The sequence below is a fragment of the Rutilus rutilus genome, assembly GCF_951802725.1.
Source record: "Rutilus rutilus genome assembly, chromosome: 1".
In the NCBI taxonomy this organism is placed as follows: Eukaryota; Metazoa; Chordata; class Actinopteri; order Cypriniformes; family Leuciscidae; genus Rutilus; species Rutilus rutilus.
In genome coordinates, this window is record NC_140209.1 from 9,324,876 (window position 1) to 9,351,624 (window position 26,749).

A 26,749-nucleotide genomic window follows, 5' to 3' on the forward strand; every position below is an offset into this window, starting at 1 on the left:
CAAACATTTTAAAAGAGAACAATACATCACGGTTGTTTAAACCAATGAGCATTAAGCTGTGTCGTCAGCAAGTCGTTTCCCATCATGCTTTTGCTCAGCGCAGTCGGTGGAGAGAAACTGCAGAATCCGACACGGCCGCCTCGCCGTCGCCAGAGTTTTGAGACATTCGTCAGCATGACATCAGAGCAAGGCGGACCGCACTCGACACATTTATAACAATGATGGTAGTTAATATTAATTCCAAACACTACTGAGTGCTGAGAAATTAGTTCTTAATTCAACAATTAATATAAAATTAAAATAATAAACCCTATTGAATTATATTGTTTTCTTCCTAAAACAAGTTTCTTATTTTATGTTTAGCTTTATCTTAATAATTACATAATTTAAGATTTTGATGATACTCTAATGTTTAAAATTTGATAATTTGCTTGTTATAGTGTTTGAGAGAAATTTAAATTTGCTACTAACCTTTGTAGATGTTGTAGCTATGGTCGTTGCAGACAGGACCAGCACATATCTTACACAATAAGTTTTTACCTTTTTGTCCATGTGGCTTTCTGGGCAGGTTTTATGAGTATTAATATTATTTGTATTTGGCTACTTGCTTTACACTTTACTTTACACTAACAAATATGGATTACAGATAATGCTGAATAATCCTAATCTGTTTTGTCTCCTTCACAGGAATCCTTTCATTTCTTATACACACAAACTCTGTTTCTCATACACATACACAAGCTCTTTCAAATGTACACACACACACACACACACACAAGCCATCTCATCCTCATAAAGCTCTGCTGACCTGCTCCCAGAAAATGACATGAAGCCTGTGGACATAAATCAAGTTTAATGTCACATGATAGCCTAATAGTATGCCATGAGGATTCATGTTAATGCAAAATAGTTTCAATCTTGATTCAGGAGTTGTCCAGTGGTGCAGTTTACTCTGCTGAGTAATGTATCTTACACTGCAACAAGATGACACCCCCTGACTAGCTGATTTGCTGTCTTGATAGTTATTAATAATGTTGTATGCCTTAATGTTTTTCTGTTTGATTCCCTTTGTTTTACAAATATGACCTAATATACAGTGGGTACAGTGGCAATCAAGTTTCATACCAAAACAATATAAAAGGGGTCGCAAAATACTTAACATTTATCATGTCGTTCCAAACCCATAAGACTTCCCGTTCATCTTCAAAGCCAAAACAATATTTTTAATGACACATCAGAGATTTCTGCCAAAACTTTGACGTTCATAAAACCATTGTACAAGTAATCTATATTATTTGAGCAGTTTAATCCAAGTCTTCTGAAGAGCAGACAATTTCATATATTACAAACCGATTTAATTTACACTGTAAAAGTTATTAAGCAAATAAAACAAATATTTGTTTGTGTTTTACAAAAAAAAAAAAAAAAAAAATGTTTTAGTCTTTCTACTTAATAATTTCATGTTTAATTAAATGTGTTACGTGCTGTTGTGAAAACAAGTGTTTACCTTTTTATGTATTTGTTTAATTTAATCATGGGCTTCTGTTGCTTTTCTGAACTACTGAAACTAGTTACCCAAGATTGTCCTCATCTGTCTTGTTGTTATTTGATTCATAAGTGAAACAAAATAAAAATAAATAAATCACAACCTACATGTTAAACAGTATATTTAAAATTCAAGAAACCTGGTAATTGGATACCAACAATACCCATAAAAGCGGTGGAATAAGCAGCCTCAAAATGCGAAGATGGCAACAGTGGGAAAGCTGAAATAAGAAACATCCCTCTTCCTTCTAAAGCAAAAATATATATATATATATATATTTTGGAAAAAAAATTCAAACACAAGCTTTCTGATTGGTGAGGAGACAATTTTTTTAAAAATAAAAATATTTTTTATTTTTTTTCATCAAATCAATTTACGATCCATGACGATTAACCGGAAATGAATAATCATATACTAATACCTGAATTAATAATTACTTTACTATGAACTAATGATGAGTTAAGACATGTACTAATGAGGAACTAACCTTAACTACGACATGAGTCATATGAATTCCTGCATGAATATACCATCTTAACTACACGTTAGTACATGCTTGTTAATTAATGTATTAATTAACATTTCGGGTTTAAACTAAATCAAACATGTTCTAGATCAGAAGAAAGATGTACTAAAAGGGCACAATGTAAAATTGTTCATAAATTTAACACCAGCAACTGTCACAAACATCAGTGAATGACACTAGATGTCTTGCAATGTTTACATTTAACCTTACTCATTGAACACACAATGATGCATTCATCATTAAAAACTATTTAATCTCATTCTGTTTTAAGTGATTCCACTGCTGCCATCAAGAGTGAAATACCTACACTAACATATTCATTAAGCAGATGCCATTTTCAAAATTAAAATCAGTGTTAGCACAGATGATGGTTATTTATGTGGTAATTTTATGGATTGGTTTACTGTCTTTATATCATAATGCAGTCGGATGTTAGTCAGTTAGGGTTCTTGCTCTTCTTTTGGGACACAAAATGTGTCCATTTTCAAGAGCAAGTTTGATTTAGTTTACCCCGAAAGTTTAATTAATACATTAATTAACAAGCATGTACTAACGTGTAGTTAAGATGGTATATTCATGCAGGAATTCATATGACTCATGTCGTAGTTAAGGTTAGTTCCTCATTAGTACATGTCTTCACTCATCATTAGTTCATAGTAAAGTAATTATTAATTCAGGTATTAGTACATGATTATTCATGTACTATTATTGTAAAGTGTTACCAACAGAAGTGCTGCGTCCATCGCATTATTAGCATGACTGTCACACTCACACACATCAGATGGACTATGTTTTCAGTTTGCACCATTTGTCATTTACATTTATATAGCACTTTTAACAATATAGATTATTTCAAATGAGCTTTACAGTGATAATAGGAAATTTAACAGATTGTTTTGGCTTTACAGCAGCTCTAGAATAAAGTTATTCTCCAGCTAAAGTTATTACCTTGTTTGTTATTACCTTGTTACCTAAATTACCTTGTTTGTCTCTTGTATTTAAGTTCCTGTGTTTCAGTTCTTAGTTTCGTCTAAGAATATGTGTGGTTGTGCTTAACCTGTTTGGATCTATGTTTGCCTTTTGTATTATATATTAAATACGTTTATTTAATGACTATAAAATTACTATCAGTTGATGACTATAAGATGACTTTCATCTTCATCGTCGTGTGCCTATCTACAACCGCCAGTTGTGACAATGAAATTTGAAATCATAATATGTAATGGTACTATTGTGAGGGCAATCTGACCAATCATAACGCTGCATTTTGTCTGAAAAACACACAGGAGAGTTAGTAGATGTCGGTGTACTCAAACTTAAAGGGGTCATATAATGTCATTTTTGTACACGCTAATATGATTCTTTAGGGTCTAAATTAAAAGTTTGTAATATACTTTAATTAAAAATTCTCATTAGTATTGTAAGAAAACACTCATTTTACCTGGTCAAAAACAGCTGTTTTCAGCACGCCGTTTAAGTGCATGTGTCTTTAAATGATAATGAGCTTTGCTCACCCCGCCCCTCTGTTCTGTGCGTACACCGTTTTTAATAATAACACAATAACCACAATAACGCGTTGTTCTTTATAAACGTGGGATTATGAATTATGTTGAGAACGTCATACATAGAAAACATGCCGTAACGTACCCTAGGTGTAAACCGCATTCATCGTGAAGCGTGCAGCAAGCGATTTGCAAAGATTAATATAAACATTAATATAAAGGCTAATAAAATGTTACACTCACTTCAGTTCTTCTGGAGGTGCAGCAAGAACACGAGTAGTTGCCGATCCTTTTTTCAGGAGCAGCTTCTTAGCAAAACCAGCTTTATACCGACCCTCGTTTGTAACAGTCTGGTGTGTGAAATGATTCGCGCAAACATGAAAGCATTGACGTTGATCGTGGGGAATATTCCCTTCGAAAACAAAACTCAGCCACTGCGTCTTCAGCGGTTCGGATTTAGGAACATCAAAATGATGCTGTGTTCGTTATTACACCCAAGAACAGAACACCACAATCGCTTAGACACTATTCTGCTCAGTGCTCCAGCTATCAACAATCGTCAACAATGAACGCGCCGGTCCGCGCGGGCTATGATTGACAGCTCGCTCACAAGCGAGGGCGGGTCTGATTTGAAATCAAATATCGTGGGAGGGGCGTCGATTTTGTGACGTCACAAAACAGCTTGAGATGGATGGAAACATAAGAAGATAAAAAAAAAAACACTGGATGGATTTTTATCATTTTATGATGGTTGTGTACAGGCACTGCCAACAAACATTTCAGTACAATCAACTTGTAGAAGTGCATGTACCATTATATGACCCCTTTAAAATATGGGGTGCTTCTCATTTCTTATTTGTGCATCCTCGTTTCCTTTCCTCGCGTCTCAGCTCCGCCCCCTGAAGGCTGCAAGGAAAAGACGAGAGGACGGAGGAATCGAATGTAACTTTTTTTTATACATTGGAATACTTGATCACTCGAGCGTCACTTCATCGCGTCACCAGCAGCGCTCAGAGGATCTGCCCTCATGTTTTTGAAATTTGTTTATTTAAGAAATTCATAATAAATAATAATAAAGCAAGATACTCTGTTGAAATATGTAAGATGTTTGGTTTATATAAACTGCAAAGGTAAAGTATAAATCAAAATGATTGTGACCGATGTGAAGGGGGAGGATAATTTAGACGTGCGTCACGTTTAAGTCGATAAAACTCTTCCGCATAGGATACACCCGTGTATCCTCGCTCATGACTCCTCAGGAAGCCTCCTAACTCCTCGATCCTCGACTCCTCACGGTGCAATTAGAGAATTGAGATGTCCTTCAAGATGGCTGAGCTCGATCGGTTTCCGGGTCATAGGATGGAGGACGGAGGAGAGAGGAGACGAGGAGGGATATTGAGAAGCACCCAGGGTGTACATTGACGTCTTTCTGCAGTTGAAACAACAAACCTGATGTTCGTTCATGTTTATTACGTGCTATAACTAGAAAAGATGATCGGTTCACATGCTGCTTAAAGTGAGGTGCTACATACAATATGAAACATTATTTCATATCAAAAGTAACTGCTCTGCCTTATCTGTTGGTGTGTTGTCATTGTCCTCTTTGCTCTACGATGGATTTTTCACTGCGTGAGAACATGATGTTTGGCGTGAGAGCCCCATGGCTTATCAGACGTAGCATCAGTGACTACATGATTCTCAGAGCTGCTCAATTAACAGTAAATGCTGCTCCACACAATCTTAGTCTCTGCATGTACTGCTTGTTTGGGTTTCCAATAAAGTGCATTCGGGGACGCATATAAAGCGCATATGTAAGCGCAATTTTCTAGTGACTGGTCACATCTAAATTTTTTAATTGGCCCAAGTGCAATTCTTGTTGCAATAGTCTGTTAACATTGGCTCAATGAGAAATAATACGTCAGACTAATTGAAAAATTTAGATGTGATCAGTCACTAGAAATTTTTGACTTGGGGATTTAATTTTTTTTTACAGTGAAGGTATTGTTGTGAATAAGTCACGACTGAAGGGTGTTGTTAGGCACGACATGAAGTGGGGTAACCCCTTCAGCCGTGACTTATTCACGATACAGCACTAGCCTCCAGTACCTTATTGTTTTTTATAAAATGGTTACTAAACAATACAAATATTAAAGCCAAAAAATATGTATCAATGCATCTTTCATGAAGTAAAATCCCTAAAAGCCTTCCTTCCGCTAGAAAAAAAAGTCCCTGACCGTGAACAGCAACAGAGTGTTCCTATGCGTCATCTCATGGAGCTCAAATAAAAAACAGACTAACTATTCCCGTACACTGTGTCATTATTTGTATCTGCCATTTCCAGCACATCTACTGATATGTACACAGTGACTAACAGTGATTTTGCCAAGTTAGACATGTTGTTCCAAGATCAACAAAGATGTTGTTCCAGTATTTGGTGAAATCACTTTCACTGTGACTAAACATAAAATAACAGCATTCACTGGAGGACAGGTTGCTCTCATTGGCTGTATAGTGTTAAAATACCCTTCCTAGGCTAACAACAGCACTCTGTATACCTTGTCTAACCTCTCGAAAAAGGTGATGTTGTCAAACTTACCTCCATTTATCTCTGATAAAGCGCTTTAGAGTATTTTAGCTCGTTATGGAAAATTGGTTAGGAAATTAAAATGATTCCTCTGGGTTTGAAAAACGAAGAGTTGAAACATGTCATGTCATTCAGACGTCAGGCTGTTATAATAATAAATGCTGAATTCGCAACGCTTGATGTGTCTGTTAAAATGTGTCTGTAAGTCAATGAAAGACTTTGTCTGTGGAAAATATGATCACATTAAAACCTGTTTATGCCAATAAGAAAATTAAATTCTGTCAAATCAATTTTGTTTTAAAGAAATGGTCATTTAATAAGCCTGTTAACAAGCAGAATCACTGAAGGAAAGAAGAGAACAGAGAACGTGGATCGATCCATATAGTTATCGAAGTCAGTCACACCTCGACTTTCTTCCAAATAACGCACATTTCATTCATAATATTATAAATACAGGCCTCTATATTTCCTGCACATTTTTGTTTTTCTGAATGGTCTGAATGGCTAATAAAAATAGGTAATACAAAACGATTACTTGGTCACCACCACCAAGGTGAATTGGTTTAGTCTTGACTTCTGGTCGTGACTCGTGAGTGACAGTTGGTATGGGGGGATCAGGGGAAATCTGTTGATTGTCGATGTCGAGTGCCAAATAAGAGATGGACAAGAAAAGTCAAAGCCATCAGGTGCCCAATTTAGAAACGAGCGAAAGATAAAGGTATGCAACTATGTTTTCTCTGTATGATTACGGTATCCATGTCATGAATGAAGGGGCAATAATATTAATTGTTGGGTATAACTCTTATTTGTTAGCCTTTTTACTATGATTCTTGCTGTGCTTAACAATAATTCAGTTTGAACTCAAACACGAGATCTAATTTCAACATAATATTGTTCTTTGCAACAAAACTGTGACAAGTTCAGTTATTACACTGCAAAAAATGCTTTTCTTACTTAGTATTTTTGTCTTGTTTCCAGTCCAAATATCAAACATTTCTTAAATAAAGATGCACGTAGTAAAATGACATAAGATATTAAGTCTTGTTTTCTGGGGAAATAAATAAAAATTGAGATTTTGCTTAAACCAAGCAAAACATGATCTGCCAATGGGGTAAGAAAAATTATGTCCCAATGGGGGGGTGGGTATTGGGGGCGCTCGAAGGGGGTCTCGCCCAGGGTGTAATTCAATGTAGGACCGCCACTGCTGTTGTCGCCAGACTGGATGACTTTCCTGATCTTCTCTCATCAATGTTCCTGAGCAACTGAAGAACCGTACAAAAAAAAATTACCATATTCCAAGGTAATTTACATTTACATTTACATTTTACATTTAATCATTTAGCAGACACTTTTATCCAAATTGACTTACAAATGAGAAGAGCAATATAAGCAATCAAACTAACAGTAGGACATTCAGACTCAGTTACAGTACATGTAGCAACGTTTATATAATAGATATAGAATAGTAAGTGTTAATGGGTCAAGTGTTAACAAAAGAGATGCATCTTCAGCAGTTTCTTGACAATGGCTAAAACATTAGCAGCTCAGTTTGAGTTAGGCAGGTCATTCCACCAGCTTGGAACAGTCAAGGTAAAGTCCATAATAGTGATATTGTGCCTTTTTGGGATGGCACCACAAGGCGCCGTTCACTTGCAGAAGCAAGCCTCTGGATGGCAAGAGGGTATTTTAAAAGATTTCAAGGGATTAAATGTATTATTCTTGTTTTATTAATTCACTGATTAATTCCTTCATTCATTATTTTCAAATGGTTTGCTATCTAGCAGAACATTCCAAGTACACCAGGGTAAAACTTTATTGTGTAACATTTTTAGTGTGTAAATCTGTACATATTCCTGATTGGAGATTTTGTGAAATACTGTTCTCATTGTCTTTCATCGTCCGTTCTTCACTAGATCTACTAGATCATCTGAAGGATTTGACTGAATCAAAATGCTGCTCATCATTGAAGCTCTTCTTCTCATTTTAGCTGCTCTAGGACAGGTAAGCTTGTGTTCTAGTTTGAATATTACAGACATGAATGCTGATGATGTGATCATTATGATTCATGTTTTTTGCAGGATCACAGAGCTGCTGCTGCTGCTGTTGAAGGACAGATATATCCATTAGATATGGCACAGAATTCAGTTGATGATCAATATATGGCCTGTGAAAAAAAAAAAAAGCATATTTGGTGAGGAATAAATATCTAAAGAAGGAAATCAATAACTCAGCTGAATTTGAAAAGGCTTGGCAAGAAGGTGAAAAGAATGCCAGAGCGCCAGAAGATAAATTGACAAAGAATCATTCTATTGCCTTGTATGTGTACACTAACCTTAATTCTAGCATATATAGCAATCTTGATACGGCTGTTTATAATGGTAAACAAAACTACAGAAACCAGACATTCAAATGGTATTCACTTCAATTTTTGATAACAGATGCAATACAGATATTGACTAATAAACAAAAGGAATGCAAGTCAACATATCGTGGTACAAAAGCTGAATTTTATAAGAATGTCACAGGCACAGAGATTCGTTTCGGCTCGTTTGCTTCATCCTCTCTTGATCGTAAAGTAGCACAGGGTTTTGGAACTAAATCTTGTTTTGAAATCAAAACTTGCAACGGTGTTAATGTGATCAAATACTCCAAGTATCCTGAACAGAAAGAGGTGCTGATTCCTCCATATGAGACTTTTAAAGTCACTGCTGTCAAGACAAGACAAGACCAGAAAAATCTCTGGTGTGAGACTGTGTACAAGTTGGAAATCTCTGGAAAAAGAAGTGACCTGAATTGTTCAGTGGCTTTCCGGAAATCAGCTATATCTACATGCGGATGCTCAAAGGCAACGGGCCTTTGCATAATGTATAGAATATCACGGTAAAGCGACTCTGAAACTGCAATCTGTATTGTATAAATACATATATAAAAAATACTATATACATAAAATGACAATAATGTCTCCAAGCAATCAGTATTTTTTTATAGATAAATGTAAGATCCCTTAACCCTACTCCCAAACCTAAACATACCCATTGTACACAGAATATAAAAAGGATAAAACATAATGGACAGATATGTGTAGGGAAATGGCAGTTTTATTAACAATATAGCATTAAAATATATTTTGAGCCACTAATCCTACTCCTACCCCTAAACCTACCCATAACCATTTCTTAAAACTACTTAGGCTACAATTATGAAGAAAAACAACAGACATGTATAATCAAAATAATGTTATTGCGAAAATGTCAAAACCGGTACCAAAAGTCGTTCACATGTTGATGTGTTGCAGTCGCAGTCCTCTCTGGCAGAATATAATAGTTTTGTATGAGGTACAGAGCAGAATTTAAATTATTAATTCATTTCAAATGTTAATCCTGCTTCGCTCTGCGTGAAGGCGCGCGCGCTTCTCCATTTCAAATGTAGTTCACCGACTGAAACGCGGCATAGCGCAATCTGTGACGAAGCAGGCGAGAGCCAATGAGTGTTCGATATCACTGCAGTAAAACATGTTGTAACGCTTCTTGAGGGCGCAATTTTAGTATTTGAATTCATCACGAGCGCGGGATTTGACGTTTACGGTCGCTGAATGGAGATGAAGATTGGGCTGAATTTGGATATGTTTCTTGCAAACGTATTCTAAAGATTTGGATTACATCAAGCTAATAAAATTGATGTCTTTTGTGAATTTAGGCTATGTTGGGTTTTGGTGTATTATGGTTATATTGGAGAAAACGCATTTTGTGTCTCACGGTAAATAAACTAAATATTACAAAATGGTTAAACGATTAAAGAAGGTATTTTTAAGGTTTTAACGTGTAGTCTTGTTTAACACCATGTAGGCTAATCCTCCGAAACGAGTTTGCAGCAGAAGGCGCAAAATGTTATTATTTCTTGAGTAAACTGCATTTAATAAATGTGACTGAAAATGTAATTGATAAGACAATTGAATGCAATAGAGTCAAAACATTAATGCAACGATTTGAAATATGCATAATGCCTATGCGTACAAATTTGAACGTCATTAGAGTTCTTCTTACGTAAATAATTTACGCTTTTGTGCTGTCAATACTAAATATTTATGTTTTAGTGTTGTAAATACGTCAGTATTATACATTTGTGTGTATAAAACGTAAGTAAATGTACGCGTGTAATAGAACTACACTTTACGTAAAAATACACGCATATTCTTATGAGATCACGTTGTCCATGCACAGCCTGATAGGTGCAGGTAGATGGCAGGAACGGATTTAAAAGACAAAAATTAAAAACACTCTACTGCACACTATTGACCTTACTCTTTTATTTATTCAAAGCGAGCAATGCGTTTCGCATATAGCGTCCTCAGGTTCGCTCAGTTAATGGTCTGAGCTCTCAGGTGTTCTTAAAGTCATAATATGCCAATATATTAAATGCCAATATCCAACACATTCCCATAAATACCCAATTAAGAAAATATAATTCACATCCTCAAATAAATCAACACAATATGTGACCCTGGACCACAAAACCAGTCTTATGTGTAGTTTTTATTATTATTGAGATTTATACATCATCTGAAAGCTGAATAAATAATATTTCCATTGATGTATGGTTTGTTAGGATAGGACAATATTTGGCCGAGATACAACATTTTGAAAATCGGGAATCTGAGGGTGAAATATTGAGATAATCGCCTTTAAAGTTGTCCATTTCTATTGGCTATATACTATATTCTATATAGTGCTGCATTCATTCACACAAATAAATGTTTTATATATTTAAAGTGGGAAATGTACAAAATATCTTCATGGAACATGATCTTTATTTACAGTAATATCCTAATGATTTTTGGCATAAAAGAAAAAACTATCATTTTGACCCATACAATGTTTTGTTGGCTATTGCCACAAATATACCTGTGCAACATAAGACTTTTGTGATCCAGGGTCACATATATACATATTTGTAATCATCAAATATACATAATTATCATCATCAAAAGCCTAACAAGAGCAAAACGTTTTTTAGAAAAATAAATATATACACATTACAGACATACATCATCAATATGTCCACAATGTTACATGCACTGCAGTGAGGCTAATAGTCAATACCCTATAACCCACATTTATAGAAAACAGCTAAAATCCTGTGATTCGTTCACACCAGAGGGTTCAACAGAAGACAGTTCATTTATCCAAAAAGCTTCTCTTCTCAAGAGCAGTTTAATGATGTGACCTCCTCTAGGGTTTGGCAATACCCTCTCAATGCCAACTAACCTCGGGGGAGGCAGCTGGACTATGGTTCTTCTCTGTATAATGTTTAGCAATGGCATAGTCAAGGTTATTGTTTCTGATAGCAGCCTTATGTTCTGCGATCCTCAGCTTAACCCTCCTATTACCTTTGGGGTCAATTTGACCCCATTCAGTGTTTAACGTCTCTAAATACATACTTAAAAAAAAAAAAATTTGCTTCATATTTAAAGACTTTTCCTAATTTAATGGGGACAACTGGGTAAACATAAAATTAACATGATGATAGGTTTTCAATGTTCTGTACATACTTTTGTAGCATCGGTGTTCTTTGGGGTCAATTTAACCCCAGGCTCATTTTGCTGTATAAAACATATAAGAAATATCAATTTTTTTGTTGTTCACACATTGGTGATTAGGCACAAATCCCACATTTATTTTGGATGATATTGAGGTCATTATAAGTTGAGATTTTATGATCTTCAAAAACCTTCACTCTGCTTTAGGGCCCTAACCTGACATTACCATATAGGCCTACTTGAAGTATTGCGAGAACCACTGATAGTTCACACGATATATGAAGGGGGGAATCATAATTCTCACAAGAAATTAGATATTTCCAGTGCCAATTATATATTTCCAGGGAAGGGAAAACATAATTCTTGCAAGAACTTTGATATTTTGTTCCGTGGGGGAGGGGAAAACATAATATAGGGGATGAGCAAATGTATGAAAGCTTCCACAGAAGCCTTATAAACCATTTCTCTTTGTGGTTTGTGAGCTCTCTCTTTATGCTCTTTCTCAATTGAAAATGACCTCTTAGCAAAGTTTTTTGGGGTTTTTTTGGGGTTCTATACGGACCTGTTCGCCAGCAAGACATCAGTCGACCCACCCGAAATGCAGGACGATGCCATACCAGCCATCCCGTCAGTGTTGACCAATGAGGTCAGGCATGCGATCCAGAACATCCAGAAAGACCGGGCGCCAGGGCTGGACGGAATCGAGGCCGAGCTGCTCAAAGAGGGTGGACCGATGCTTTGGGCAGCATTGGCCAGCCGTTTCAGCCGCTACATGGCGCAGAGAAGAACACCAGATCAATGGAAGACGGCCAAGACAGCGCTGTTGTACAAGAAGGGTGACCGCGAACAGCTGAGGAATTATCGGCCAATCTGGCTCCTGCCGACCGTGTACAAGGTTTTCACCAAGGTGCTGTACAACCGACTAGCCAGGCAGTTGGACGAACAACAGCCACCCGAACAGGCCGGCTTCCGGTCTGGCTACAGCACAATGGACCACATCCACGTGCTGAACCAACTGCTTGAATGCTGCCGGAAGTACAAGATGCCCTTGGTACTGGCCTTCGTAGACTACGAGAAAGCCTTCGACAACATAGAGATCAATGCCGTACTGCTCACCCTACAACAACAGGGCATCTCCTACGAGTACGTGGACCTTTTGCGGGAGCTGAACAGCGGATGCGCCACCAACATCACCTTGTTCGACCGGACACTTCCCACTTGAATGACAGGGTACAGCTGTGGCCAAATTTGAAATTTTTGCTGCTTCAGTTGTTATGATGTTGATTCACATTTTTCTAGATTATTGTGCAGAGTGATCAGAGGCATTTTACATCATTTCAAAAAGCTTTATCACAAAACCCCAAATTTTACTGTTTTTGTCCTTGGCACCAAATTACCAGCTAACATCATTTTACTAATCATATCATCAGCACATGATTGCTATAAGGAAGGAAGAAGTGCTTTCAATCATTGTGTTCTTCTGTTAGCAATGGTTTCCTCCAAAGAAAGATGGAGGATCATCTTTGCATCAAAATGGCCTCCATTTACCAGATCATCAAGAGCTTCAAGAATAGAGGTTCGGCTGCAGTGAAGAAGGCTTTAGGATGTCCCAGAGTGTCCAGTAAGTACCAGGAACTTCTCCTCCTGAGGAATCAGCTAGGGAATTGTGTCACCACCAGTGCAGAACTGCTCAATATTGGCAGCAGGTGGGTGTGAGAGCATCTGCACACAGCGAGGCCAAGACTTTTGGACAACAACCTGGTGTCAAGAAGGGCAGCAAAGAAGCCACTTCTCTCCAATAAAAACATCAAATATTGGCTGCAATTCTGCAGGAAGTACAAGAATTGGACAGCAGAAGACTGGTGCAAAGTTAATGTATCTGATTAGAACATCTGGAAAATCGAATGTCCAGAGAAGAAAAGGTGAACGCTACCATAAGTCCTGTGTCGTGCCAACAGTGAGGCATCCTGAGACTATCAATGGGAGTGTCATGTTTTATTTAAAGGGCTATTTAAGTACACTGTAAAAAATGTTCGTAATTTTAACTGTAAAAAACTGTAAAAAAGCAACGGAAAAAAATTTTTAATTCCTTAACGGTATGTACCCTTACTATATACAGTGAAAACTGTAATAGCTCTCACGGGACATTTCAATAAATGTACGGATTTTGGAAGTACACTGTAAAAAAAAAACTTACCGTTGCATTTACCGTACCTTACCGTAAAAAATACGGTAGCAAATGTTTACTAATTTTACAAAGTTTTACATCATCGAACTAAAAATACGGTGAAAAACTGCCAGCTGGTTGCCAGTACTTTACCGTAAAAAATATGGTATAAATATTTATGTTTTACGGCATTGAACTAAAGTTTACGGTAAAAAACTGGCAGCTGGTTGAAAGCGATTTACCGTAAAAAATACAGTAGTAATATTTTAGGTTTTACGGCAGTGATCTAAATATTACGGAAAAAAACTGGCAGCTGTGGTTGCCAGTACTTTACCGTAAAAAATACGGTAGAATTTTTTTGTACTTTTACGGCACTGAACTAAAGTTTACGGTAAAAAACTAGCAGCTTACAAGTGCTTTACCGTAAAAAATACGGTAGTAATATTTTAGGTTTTATGGCATTGAACATTGAACTGAACTTTTATATAAAAAATTAAAAATAAAATCCTGCCAGCTGTGGTTTCCTGTAATCTAATTATTGAGAATTACCAGAGGTTCAGACGTTGATGTTTTATTGAAAATAATAAAGTTTGAAGTTACCATTATGGAGATGACTGTTTGCTTTAGTTGGGCTCTTGACCCTTGACTTTTTAACTTTAGATTTAAGGCCATTGCACACTGAGTCCGAAATTCGCATCCGAAATTTTCGCACGTTAAAAAAAAAATTCGACCTCACGTTATGTCAATCACGCTTGCACACTGTCTACGAAACTTTCGTCCGTAAAAAAAAAATTCGGATTGGGTTCGATTTTCTGCGTTTTTCGCATCCACAGCCAGTGTTTTGTGAGGTTTTTTGAAAATTCAGAGCCACCGTACAAGCGAACGACAAAATCCAGAATGACGTCTGACAAGTTGATACACTTCGTCTCGCAGCACAAGTAGCCTACTGTATGAAAAACAAAATGCGGATTACAAAGACACTGAATAAAATATAACCTGTATACAGCTGTTCTGTCTGCCCAGCGCTTCTGCCGGCCGCGCACGCGTGTGTGTGTGTGTGTGTCTGTCCATAGACATACTGCCAGTTTCTGTTCAGGATCGATTGGTTCACAGAAATTGGTGGTCTTCTTTTTAATATGTGGCTCCAGTATCGCTAGCAAAGCATCAAACTGTTCCACTCACATTCTGAGGTAAATTTTGAATCGCTCGGTATAATTTCGCAACTCCTTGATAAGGAGGTGAAACTCTCCTTCCTCTCGGCGCAATCTCAGGATTGGATGGACCCAATATTTCCTCTTTCTTTTTCTCTTTTTAAGAAGAAAGAGGGCAACAAATTCATCCTCACTGCTTGACGAATCCATTTAGTATTTTTTGCGTTTTTTTTCCGCAAAGGTTTAATAAATACGCATCGGACTCAGTGTGCAAGGTTTCTGTGCGTGACGAATTTTACTGCTGACGAACACGAAAAAACGCATACGAAAATTTCGGAATCAGTGTGCAATGGCCTTTACTCTGACTGCCTTAACTGTGTGGTTATATAACATAATATATATATATGCATTTGGCAGATGCTTACATTGCATTTCAAGGTACATTTACATTCTTATCAGTTCTTGCTTTCCCTGAGAATCGAACCCGTGACTTTGGTGTTGCAAGTGCCAACGCTCTGCTGTTTGAGCTTCAGGAAAGCTGTATTCCTGTTTCTTGGTGTGAACGGGCCTTAATACTGTTATTTCTCACAATATGACATGTATAAAACATAAATAACACAAAAACAAACACTAATGACCCTCATCTTCATCAACCACTACAGATAAATAATTACAGCAGCATTATATGTATTGAGATTCATATGCTGATTCTTGATGTTTGTGTGTGTATCTAAAGTTTTTTTCTTTTTTTATGAAATAATTAATTAAATTCAGAATGTTTGATATCTGGCAAGAAAGCATTGCTGCTTAAAATCTATTAATAACAAGCAACCACTTTTGATCACATTAGTCAATTTTCCTTTATGATGATGATGAGTGATGTATCACCTGACCATCTTTGTTAGCTAATAGTGACCTACCACATTCAGCAGAGTTATTAGAATGTTAATAGTGTATTACTCATTTGTTGCTGTGTAGTTATTCATTAATGAAGGAACAGTATTCAAAGGTCTTACCATTCACAGTATATTCCAGTAGGCTACTTTCTTGAAAACAACAAATATTACCCAGAATTCATTGTTTTCTACGGTATCTACGGTTCATTGATCTCAGTACAGTCTTAATGGAAAATGATATGTTATGGTCAGAATTTGGCCGTTTTTTTACTGCAAGGTTTTACAGTGTAAATATTTGTACATATTTGCTGATGACAGCAACAATCCTCCATTCATTCCAGGTGAACAAAGAGCATCTTATGAAGAGTGTGAGTAATAAACCATGTACATAAAACATGCACACTGATGCAATTACAGAATAGATGAATAATATCTATTCATTTATTCTGTATACATACCAAGAACACACATAAAATACACATAGAACAAACTATACAAAAACAGTGTTTGCACAGGAAGAGTATGTGATGGATGATGCTGATGAACACACTCCCCTCCAGTATATAAAAAGATGAACCATTCTTTATTTTATTTTTTCTTCTCCTCTCCTCTGGTGTATGTTCCGTTTCGTGTTTTCATGTTGATAATTTTATATTTGTTAACTTGTGTTTCTTTATATCTAATAAAAAAAAAAAAAAAAAAAAAAAAAAATATATATATATATATATATATATAAATTAAATAAAATAAAAAGATGAACCAGGGCTCCGCTCAACAACACAATATCCAGACGTTGACATTGATCTACTGAACTGGTTCGTGTCACAAAAATACAAAACTTTGTAATAATTAATTCTGTATATTTCTGTTTCAGTATTCAGAGAAACAATGGCGGCCTGGACTGTCTACCTGTCTCTCTGTCTTCTCATAGCTTTGACTGCTTCAGTTAAGAGTTATTCCACGTTTCACATCATTACTGTTATTTTAACATGAACTATAGCACACCTGGGACTCTGTAATGACTAATCAGAAGAATGATCTAATAGAGTATGTGCACTAAAGTAAACCTGAGTTTGTTTCTTAATTATTATGATGACATTTAGACGATAAAACAACAACAATTATATCAGCTAACGTTATTGATTCTTATGAATGTATTTTATATTTGTATTTGTATTTGTTGACAATAAACAAATACGCATATTAAATCTATAGTATATTTATTATGTCCCAAGCCCTGAAAGGGCGAAGGCCCTATAGTTTTCGTTAGGATTATTTGTTATTATTATTTTTTTCTGCTTCTCGGGCACTTTTGGGGCCCTTAACATGCTCGAAAACTCTTGAAACTTTGCACACAGGTCAGAACCCGTGGCCATCAGGGCCGGACTGAAGCTGGTACCTGGGCGTGGCAGGGGGGCTCGACAGCGCCCCCTTGAACGGGGTCCAAATATATATATATATATATATATATATATATATATATATATAAGCCGGTGACACCGCCACCCCGGTGCCTTTAGTGTAACTATAGATTTTGGATATCTCAAACAGTTTGGCTGTGGCGAGGAAACGAATTTATGGCGAGAAAATGGAGACAGGAAATGTGTTATAACTTCAGCATACATTAACTGATCTTGATGAAACTTCAGCAGTGTGTTCATTGTAAGAGGCCGATCACATGGATATGACTATTGTGAGTCAAAGTTATAGCGCCACCAACTGGCAGCAGGAAGTGTGAAATACTTTGAAATCACCCTCTTATATTTACCCGATTTGCTTCAAACTTTATGTGTATAATGTAGACACACGGCAGATGTAGACCTGTGAAAGGATTATTGATATCTTAGATACTGTTGCCGTGGCAACGCATCAAACTTTAATATTCTTTTTGGATGCTTTTGAGACTCTTAGCATGCTTGAAATTGGATGAAACTCGACAGACACATCACATTTATTAGCCAGTAGACATGTGCAAAGTTTCAGAAACGGGCATGGTGAGGGGCTCAGTAGCGCCACCTTTAGTCAAAAATGGGGGCTTAGTTTTACATAGAATCACAAAACTTGGTACGCATATTGGTCTCATCGAGCCGGACAACTTTCTAATTTACAGTTATTAGCTCCGACCAACAGGAAGTCAGATATTTTGGTCTGAATATGGATTTTTTGCAAAATCAGCCTCTGAGTTTTTAGTTACTCCTCCTAAAAGGTTTATTTTATTCCCACCAAACTTTTTCAACATGATACAAATATATGAATGATGCTAAATTGTAAACGGATATTGAATATCTCAAACGGTTTTGCATGGCGAAGGATTAAATTAATGTCAAAAAGGAAGCAGGAAACGTCTCCTATCTTCTAAAAATGTAATTATACACCATTTATTTTTATATAAAATTATACAAATATTAGAACTAAACCCATTTTATTCTGTTTTTGCAATTCAAGAAGTATGAAAAAGTTAAAAACAGGCTATTTAGTGCTATTTGGGTCAACAAAAAAGCAAATATAGGGCTATTCTGCCATATTGTGTCCAAAAGGATATCAAAATAGTATATAAAACTTTTTACTAGGTAGGCCTATATTGTATTTAAATATGAATTTATTAGATATATGACGGTGAGGATATTTTCCCATTGGTTAATCGATGTGTGACACGAGCGGGTGCTTTTAAATCGCTAATATAAAAGTGAAAGTAAAACACGGACGTCCGCACGGACATTGATAATGGTGCACACACATTGGAAAGAATGATACTTTTAAACATAACACTAAACCGCCATTAGGTGTCGCCAGGCGACCGTCTTAATGAGCGAGTCATTGATTAATTTGTTCAAACGATTCGTTCGAATGACTAATTCATGATTGAGACAGATGTTTATGGATTGATCATTGAATCTTTGAGTCAACTGATTTGTTCAAAATGCTGAATCATTCAGTAATGAGAAAACAAGTTGCTGTGAGATGCGCGATGGTTCTGCTGTGATTTTTGTTTAACTATTTTTGCTGCTGAAACAGAACAAAAACTGTCAATATTGCATCTAAAACTGTAAGTGACTTAATTGTAACTGTTTATTAACCTGTTGTATGAAATCAATGTCACAGTTTCAATCGTGATTGTATTCAGGAAACAGTAGCCTACTCGTCAAGTGAGGTTGCTTAACTCTATCATATGTTATAAAATATATAAAAACTCCATATTTGTAATTTTTATAGTCAGTATGTTGTTAACTGGGTTTCTTTTTTGTGCGCTGCGCTCATTTGTTTACATTTCTCCTGGAGAAGCTGCACGAGCCTCAGCAGCGCAACCTTGTTAACATTGATCAGTAATACATTTATTATCAACTGTTGATTGCAACTTGAAATTAATGTAATAAAATTAGAATAATCTCTCGTTTTAGTGATTCCCAAGTTATTTTTTTGTCATTGACGTTCTAATCAGGCTACTCTGGTCGGGCAAGCTAAATTCTCTTTCAGGTAGGCCTATTGTATTTATATATAAATATATTAGGGATGTGACTGTGGGAAAATTTTCCCACCGGTTAATCGACGTGTGACACCGCTGAGGGCTTTTAAATTACTAACTTAAAGTAAAATACAGACGTCTGCACAGACTTTAATAATGGTGCTGAGTAGAGCGAGCATTTTCAATGAATTCCTATGGAATAGCCTTAATAAAATATAATAATAAAATAGTAAACCTAACATATAAAAATTACACTGCTCTGTTTAAATAGTCAGTAGTACAATTCGTACATCCACAGTACGCACCACTCCACTGTGATTTTTCCAAGCACATTTTTGCGCGTGTGAAGAGGATGATTTTTTCCGTCGATATTGGAACACGAGTGAAGTACAAAGCCAATAATAAAGAATAGTTTAGCATACAAATACATTGAGTGCAAATGTTGAAATATTTTGATTCTAATGAGAGGGTTACGTCAGCCCAACACTGCTTACTTTCGTTTTTATTTTTACATTAAATTTAAAGGATTTGTTGTGGAATATTTTGAGTGTATCATAAAATCACAAGGTAAGTCAAGTAATATTTTCTGTCTTTTATATATATATATATATGTGTGTGTATGAGGCCGATCTCATGGATATAAATATTGTGAGTCGAATGAACCTCATTGGTTGTTCCGAAGTTGAACGAAAGTTTTGGAACAACATGAGGGTGACTTATTGATGACAGAATTTAATTTTTTTGGAGAACTAACCCTCCAAGTAAATTCTATAATCTCTGGTACGTTTACCTTGAAGGTCGTCCCAAGACCCAGTGTGAGCAGCAGAGAGAAGCAGCAGAGAGAGTTAGGAAAGGAAACTTCATCCCTCAGTGTGATGAGGAGGGTCAGTACAGGCCTCGGCAGTGCTGGTCGTCCACAGGTTACTTCTGGTGTGTGGACAGTAAGGGGCAGGAGATACTGGAACCCCGCCAATAAACTGTGTCAAGCCTGGTAAGCATGTCTACCTGAACTTGAAGTTTTTTGTAGAAAATTGTCATAGTCTTCTCTCAATAGGTCACTTGTCCAATTTTAAATAATTACTAATTAACTGTCTTGGGATCTGATATAGAGAGGTAGCAAATGCTTTTTTTGTTTTTTTGGGGTCAGTTCTAAAGTTCTTAAAATACGTCTCTTCTGCTCATGAAGGCTGCATTTATTTGATCAAAGATACAGTAAAAACTGTAATATTGTTAAATATTATTACACTTTAAAATAACTGTTTTATGTTATTAGGGCCCAAGCCCTGAAAGGGCGAAGGCCCTATTGTTTTCCTTAGGATTCTTTATTATTATTTTTCTTTCAAACTTTCGGGCACTTTTGGGGCCCTTAACATGCTCAAAAACTCTTGAAACTTTGCACTCAGAACCCGCGGCCATTAATATGAAACTCAGTACACATATAGATCTCATCGGGCCAAACAACTTTCCCTTGGTCAAGTTTTACGCCAGCCCAACAGGAAGTCGGCTATTATGGGTTGTTTGGAAAACGCTTGCTGTGGAATTTGAAATACCCCTCCTAAGAAATTCATCCGATCGCCACCAAACTCGGTCAACATGAAGACATTGAGGATGCTAAATTGCGGACAGATTTTTGATATCTCGAACGCTTTGGCCATGGCGAGGAAACTAATTTATGGCGAATAAGGGACACAGGAAGTGTATTATAACTTCAACATACATTAACTGATCTTGGTGAAACTTCAGTAGTGTGTTCGTTGTAAGAGGCCAATCACATGAATGTGACTATTGTGAGTCAAAGTTATAGCGCCACCAACTGGCAGCAGGAAGTGTGACACTTTCAAAATGCTTTTAACAAATGTGGGACAAACTTGGTACGTTTATTGTTCTCATGGAGTCGGACAACTTTCTCATTTACAGTCATTAGCTCCGACCTACAGGAAGTCAGATATTTTGGTTTGAATGTGGATTTTTTGGATATTTCAGACTCTGAGTTTTTAGCTACTCCTCCTAAGTTGTTTATTTTATTCACACCAAACTTTTTCAACATGATGAAAATACATTAAAGATGCTAAATTGTGAACGGATATTAAACATCTCAAACGGTTTTGCTATAGTGAGTGTTACGTTCATAGGTGTCTTGTGGGAGTACCTGTGTTTGTTTTCTCTCCTGCTCTCTCTCCTTTTCCCTGTCAATTTCTTAGGCCGTCTTCCTTGACTGCCGATTGGCTCACGAGGCTGTCAATCATCATTAAGAGATGTGACGTCGGCCTATCCGCTGCCAGTAACGTTCCCGCTGGCAGATAAAAGGAAGCTGGAAAGGAGTGAATGGACTGCCTTTTGTGTTCTGTTTTTGCTGTCATTGTACTTGGTTTTTGACTCGCTTTTTGACTTGCTTTATTTGTTATTTGCTTATGCCAACATCTGTTGTTTTGTTGTTACCTTTTGATTTACTATTTTGTTTGATTTTCTTTTACTTGGATGGCGTTGCTCTTTTGATATTTGCTGAGCTTACGCTCTCTGATGTTTACTCTTTACCAAGAGGAAGGAGGATAGGGAAGATGTCGTACGACTTCCATTGTGCAACATTTAGGTAACTCTGTGTATAGAAACCCCAGGTAAGAGGTGAACGCCACCCATTGTATGTTTTGTTTTGGTAGCTGAGAGTAGGGAAGTTTACGGCGTTTGACGCTGAAGATTTCATTACTTTCTTTTCTTTTCTTTAGTTAGGTTAAAGGTTTAAATGAGGTAGGATTGTTTGTTTTTGTTTCTTTCTTTTCTTTGGCGTCACTAGAGTCTCCTTTCTTTTGGGTTGATTTGTTTAGTTTTTCTTTTCTCTGGTTTATTTTCCTCTTTATTGTAAATTTGTACATACTGGTTGTGGCTTACATAATTTATACTTTTGTCAATCTACTTTATAGTTTAATGGTTTCTTTTCTTTGTTGTATAATAAATCACTTTCATTGGCAGTTTGCGTTTTTGCGTTTTTGCATTGTTTCTTGCCGCCTCCTATTATTCTTACTGATTTTGCCATATTTTTAGTGTTACCCCTCTTGCTCCTAGACAAATCTTAGAGGGGTCGTAACATTAAATGGGGGCTCGTCCGGGATAAAATTAATCCCCAATAAAATATATATAGATATGGTAATTTTTGTGGATGTGTTGGTGGCAAGAAAGAGACATTGCATTGGTTGTTGTATTATGACATCATAGGACTTACTTATGCAGTGTGGTAGTGTGATGCTCATCGGTTTGTTACTCATGATGGAAATGTTTAACTTGCAAGATTTTGTTATCAGTCCATCTGTAGAGCAGATTAATTTGTGTAGGAAGCAGGACTTGTTGCAGATCGCAGACCATTTTCAGATTGTGGTAAGTAAACAGGCTCTTAAAAAAGAAATAAAACGAATTCTGATCTTGCGTTTGAATGAGTTGCAGGTGTTGCCTACGTCAAACGTAGGGGGTGTTGACACTGGCATGGATGTTAACGTGGATGATGGGGCTCTGGCGCAATTCTGGTCTGGGGAGGAGGACAAGCGGAGTGGCGGAGCTGTTGCTGACGCGGAGGCGGAGGCCGAAGCCAAGGCCGGCTTACCACCGTTTGAGCCGTTTACACCCAGTTCTGTTGATTCACGGGAAGGCATGCGACTGAAAGTCCGCCTTGCCCGTTTGCATTATGAAGCGCAAGAGAGAGCCCAGGCGCGCCAAGCTGATCTGAACTTGCAGTTGGAGGTGCGCAAGTTGGAAATCGAGGCGGAGAAGCAGGTGAAACTGAGGGAGCTTGAGCTGGGTGCATCAAGAGTTGCTACTAGCTCAGCTGGACAGTTGAACATCGCTCCAGCTTCTTCTCCTCCGCCGCACGTTGGTTTAACCCCATATGCCTTTGACGTGAGTAAACACATTGCACTCGTTCCTCAATTTAGAGAAACAGAAATAGATTCTTATTTCAGTGCGTTTGAACGTATCGCCACTTCTCTTCATTGGCCTAAGGAGGTTTGGTCTTTGCTTTTGCAATGTAGATTATTTGGGAAAGCGCAAGAGGTTTGTGCTACGTTATCACTAGAAGAGAGTCTGAAATATGAGTCTGTGAAGTCTGCTATCCTGCGAGCATATGAGTTGGTTCCAGAGGCTTACAGGCAACGATTTAGAAAACACAGAAAGAGTCCTACACAAACACATGTGGAATTTGCTAGGGAGAAAGGAGTGTTGTTTGATAAATGGTGTACCGCCAGTAAAGTGAGTGATCTTGACTCTTTAAGGGAGTTGATGTTGCTAGAGGAGTTTAAAGGATGTTTATCTGACCGCATTGTAGTGTATCTTAATGAACAGAAGGTAACTACCCTATCACACGCAGCTGTACTCTCAGATGAGTTTGTTTTAACCCACAAGAATGTATTTGCCTCTGCACGTCCTGAAAAGTTACAGATTGACAGCTCGCAACCTCAAATGTCACGTTCAAGATTTAGCCCACCTCGTAATAAAGAGGAGCGTGAGTGTTTTTACTGTCACAAGAAAGGGCATGTGATTGCTGATTGTTTGGCGTTGAAGCGCAAGCAGCAGCCACAACCAAAGGGCGTGGGGTTTGTGAAGGCTTTTAAATCTGCGGCTACGATGAATACTGAGGAGAGAATTGATGAGAGTTATCGGCCCTTTGTGTCAAAAGGGTTAATATCTCTGTCTGGAAGAATGGAGGACCAGGAAGAAATAAGAATACTCAGGGACACTGGTGCCATGCAATCTTTTATTTTGGCAGGTAAAATACAGTTGTCTGATAATACTTCCTGTGGCTCTAGTGTGATCGTGCAGGGAATTGAAATGGGTTGTGTGAAATTCCCGCTGCATCAGGTGCATCTACAGAGCGAACTGTGTACTGGTTTTGTTAGAGTTGCTGTGTGTCCTTCACTCCCTGTGAAGGGTGTTGATTTTATCCTTGGAAATGACCTGGCAGGTGGGAAGGTAATGCCTGTTATTGAAGTCGTTGAGGAACCAAATGGGTTCTGCGAGTTAGAAGGATTGTCTGAAACTTACCTTGATGTTTTTCCAGCCTGCGCCGTCACACGCGCCCAGTCGCGCAGAGTAGGTGATGTAGTTGATCTATCTAACTCGTTCATGTTTCCACTGTTGTCTGGTGACACATTACTGGATGTGAGTCTTGAAAAGAGAAACTGTTCAAAAATAGAAAACAAAGGTGTAGTTGAGTCTGATGCAGAGTTACTTAAAGTACCTGTGTCACGTGAGAAAATTATTGCTGCACAGAAAGAGGATAAAACACTGGTCACTGTTTTTAAGTCTGCTGTTTCTTTTGATGTCGTTAAGGATACGAAGTTTGCTTACTTCATTGATGAGGACTTACTGATGAGGAAGTGGTGTTCTCATGCTGACGAGAATTCAGATTGGAATGTGGTTTATCAAATTGTGGTTCCGATTCCCTATCGTCAACATGTTTTGTTCTTAGCCCATGATCACCAGCTTGCTGGTCATTTGGGAGTTACCAAGACATATAATAGGATTTTAAGTCATTTCTTTTGGCCAGGTCTAAAAAAAGATGTTGCTCATTATTGTCGTACTTGCCATACCTGTCAGATCGTTGGAAAGCCAAACCAGAGCATTCCGCCAGCTCCTTTGATTCCTATACCTGCGATTGGAGAACCGTTTGAACATGTGATGGTTGACTGTGTCGGTCCGCTACCGAAAACTAAGTCTGGTAACCAGTTTTTGTTAACTATCATGTGTGTGGCCACCAGATTTCCAGAGGCGATTCCTCTACGAAAAATCACTGCACCTGTAGTCAGCAAGGCATTGGTAAAATTCTTTTCCACGTTTGGACTTCCGAAAGTAGTGCAAACCGATCAAGGTACGAATTTTCTATCTAAACTTTTTAAACAAGTACTTGAATCACTAGCAATTTCTCATCGAGTCTCAAGTGCGTACCATCCGCAGAGCCAGGGCGCACTTGAGCGTTTTCACCAAACCCTTAAGTCGATGCTTAAGAAATATTGCCAGGACACTGTTAACGATTGGGATGAGGGAGTTCCCTTAGTTCTGTTTGCTGTTAGGGAGACCATTCAAGAATCTCTTGGTTTTAGTCCAGCCGAACTTGTGTTCGGACACCAAGTTAGAGGCCCGTTGAAAGTTCTTAAAGAACGAATTTTAGCACCTAATTCGAATACAGACACTAATGTACTGGATTATGTGAGCCAGTTTCGAGATCGTCTTCATACTGCTTGGTCGCTAGCTAGAGAAGGGCTTGCAAATGCTCAGAAAGATATGAAGAGTACATATGATAAACAATCCGTAGCGCGATCTTTCCAACCTGGTGACGAAGTGCTTGTGTTGTTACCTGTCCCAGGATCATCTTTGTCTGCTCGTTTCTTTGGTCCCTATGTTGTGAAAAAGAGAATGAGTGAAACTGATTATATGTTGTATACACCTGATCGAAAACGAAAAACCCGTGTTTGTCATCTAAACATGTTAAAAGCTTATCATACTAGAGAGTCGTCAACGGCGAGTGTTGCGGAACAGACGGCAGGGCCCGCTGTCTCTTCTGTTGCGATAGCCATGGACTGGAAGTCATCTCCTGGTATCGTGGAGGTGGACACGGATGGTGTGGTGCATCGCCATGCTTTTCAGCAGGGTGTCAGGTTGGCAAATTCCGAGATTTTAGAAGATCTTCACTCACATCTTAATCATTTGACTGTGGGTCAGAGGATAGACATTGTGAAATTACTTTCTGATTTTAAATGTCTGTTTGGTGATGTTCCTACACAAACAAATGTTCTGAAACATGATATCGATGTGAATGGAGCTCGTCCTATTAAACAACATGCTTACCGTGTAAACTCAATGAAAAGATCTGTTATGAGTCAGGAGGTAGAGTATCTGTTGGAAAATGGTTTGGCCAAGTCCAGTTGCAGTCCGTGGAGTTCTCCATGCCTACTTGTTCCCAAATCTGATGGCACATTTAGATTTTGCACAGATTACCGTAAGGTAAATGCTGTGACTGTGCCAGACAGTTACCCGTTACCTCGGATGGAGGATTGTATAGATAACATCGGTTCTGCACGTTTTGTTACAAAGCTTGATATGCTAAAAGGATATTGGCAAGTTCCACTCACCTCAAAAGCTTCAGAGATTTCAGCCTTTGTCACTCCAGATAATTTCCTCCAATATACGGCAATGGCTTTCGGGCTTAGAAATGCCCCAGCGACTTTCCAGCGCCTCGTTAACATCGTTTTACATGATGTACCAAATTGTAACGCGTACCTTGATGATCTGGTGTTGTATTCATTGAGTTGGACAGAACACATTAGCCTGTTGAGAACAGTGTTTGAGCGACTTGCTAAAGCAAATTTGACACTTAATTTAGCAAAATGTGAATTTG

General features: G+C 37.7%; 2 pseudogenes across 2 annotated transcripts in view; one reads left to right on the forward strand and one right to left on the reverse strand.

Moving 5' to 3' along the window:
• The window catches only part of LOC311304049 (interferon-induced very large GTPase 1-like), a 227,048-nt pseudogene that overhangs the window by 54,461 nt on the left and 145,838 nt on the right, over positions 1-26,749 (reverse strand). The window lies entirely within an intron of this gene.
• LOC311304052 (ecto-ADP-ribosyltransferase 5-like) lies at positions 7,844-9,042 on the forward strand (annotated as a pseudogene). The gene is made up of 2 exons (XR_014630284.1): positions 7,844-8,159; positions 8,237-9,042. The product of XR_014630284.1 is annotated as an ecto-ADP-ribosyltransferase 5-like (transcript).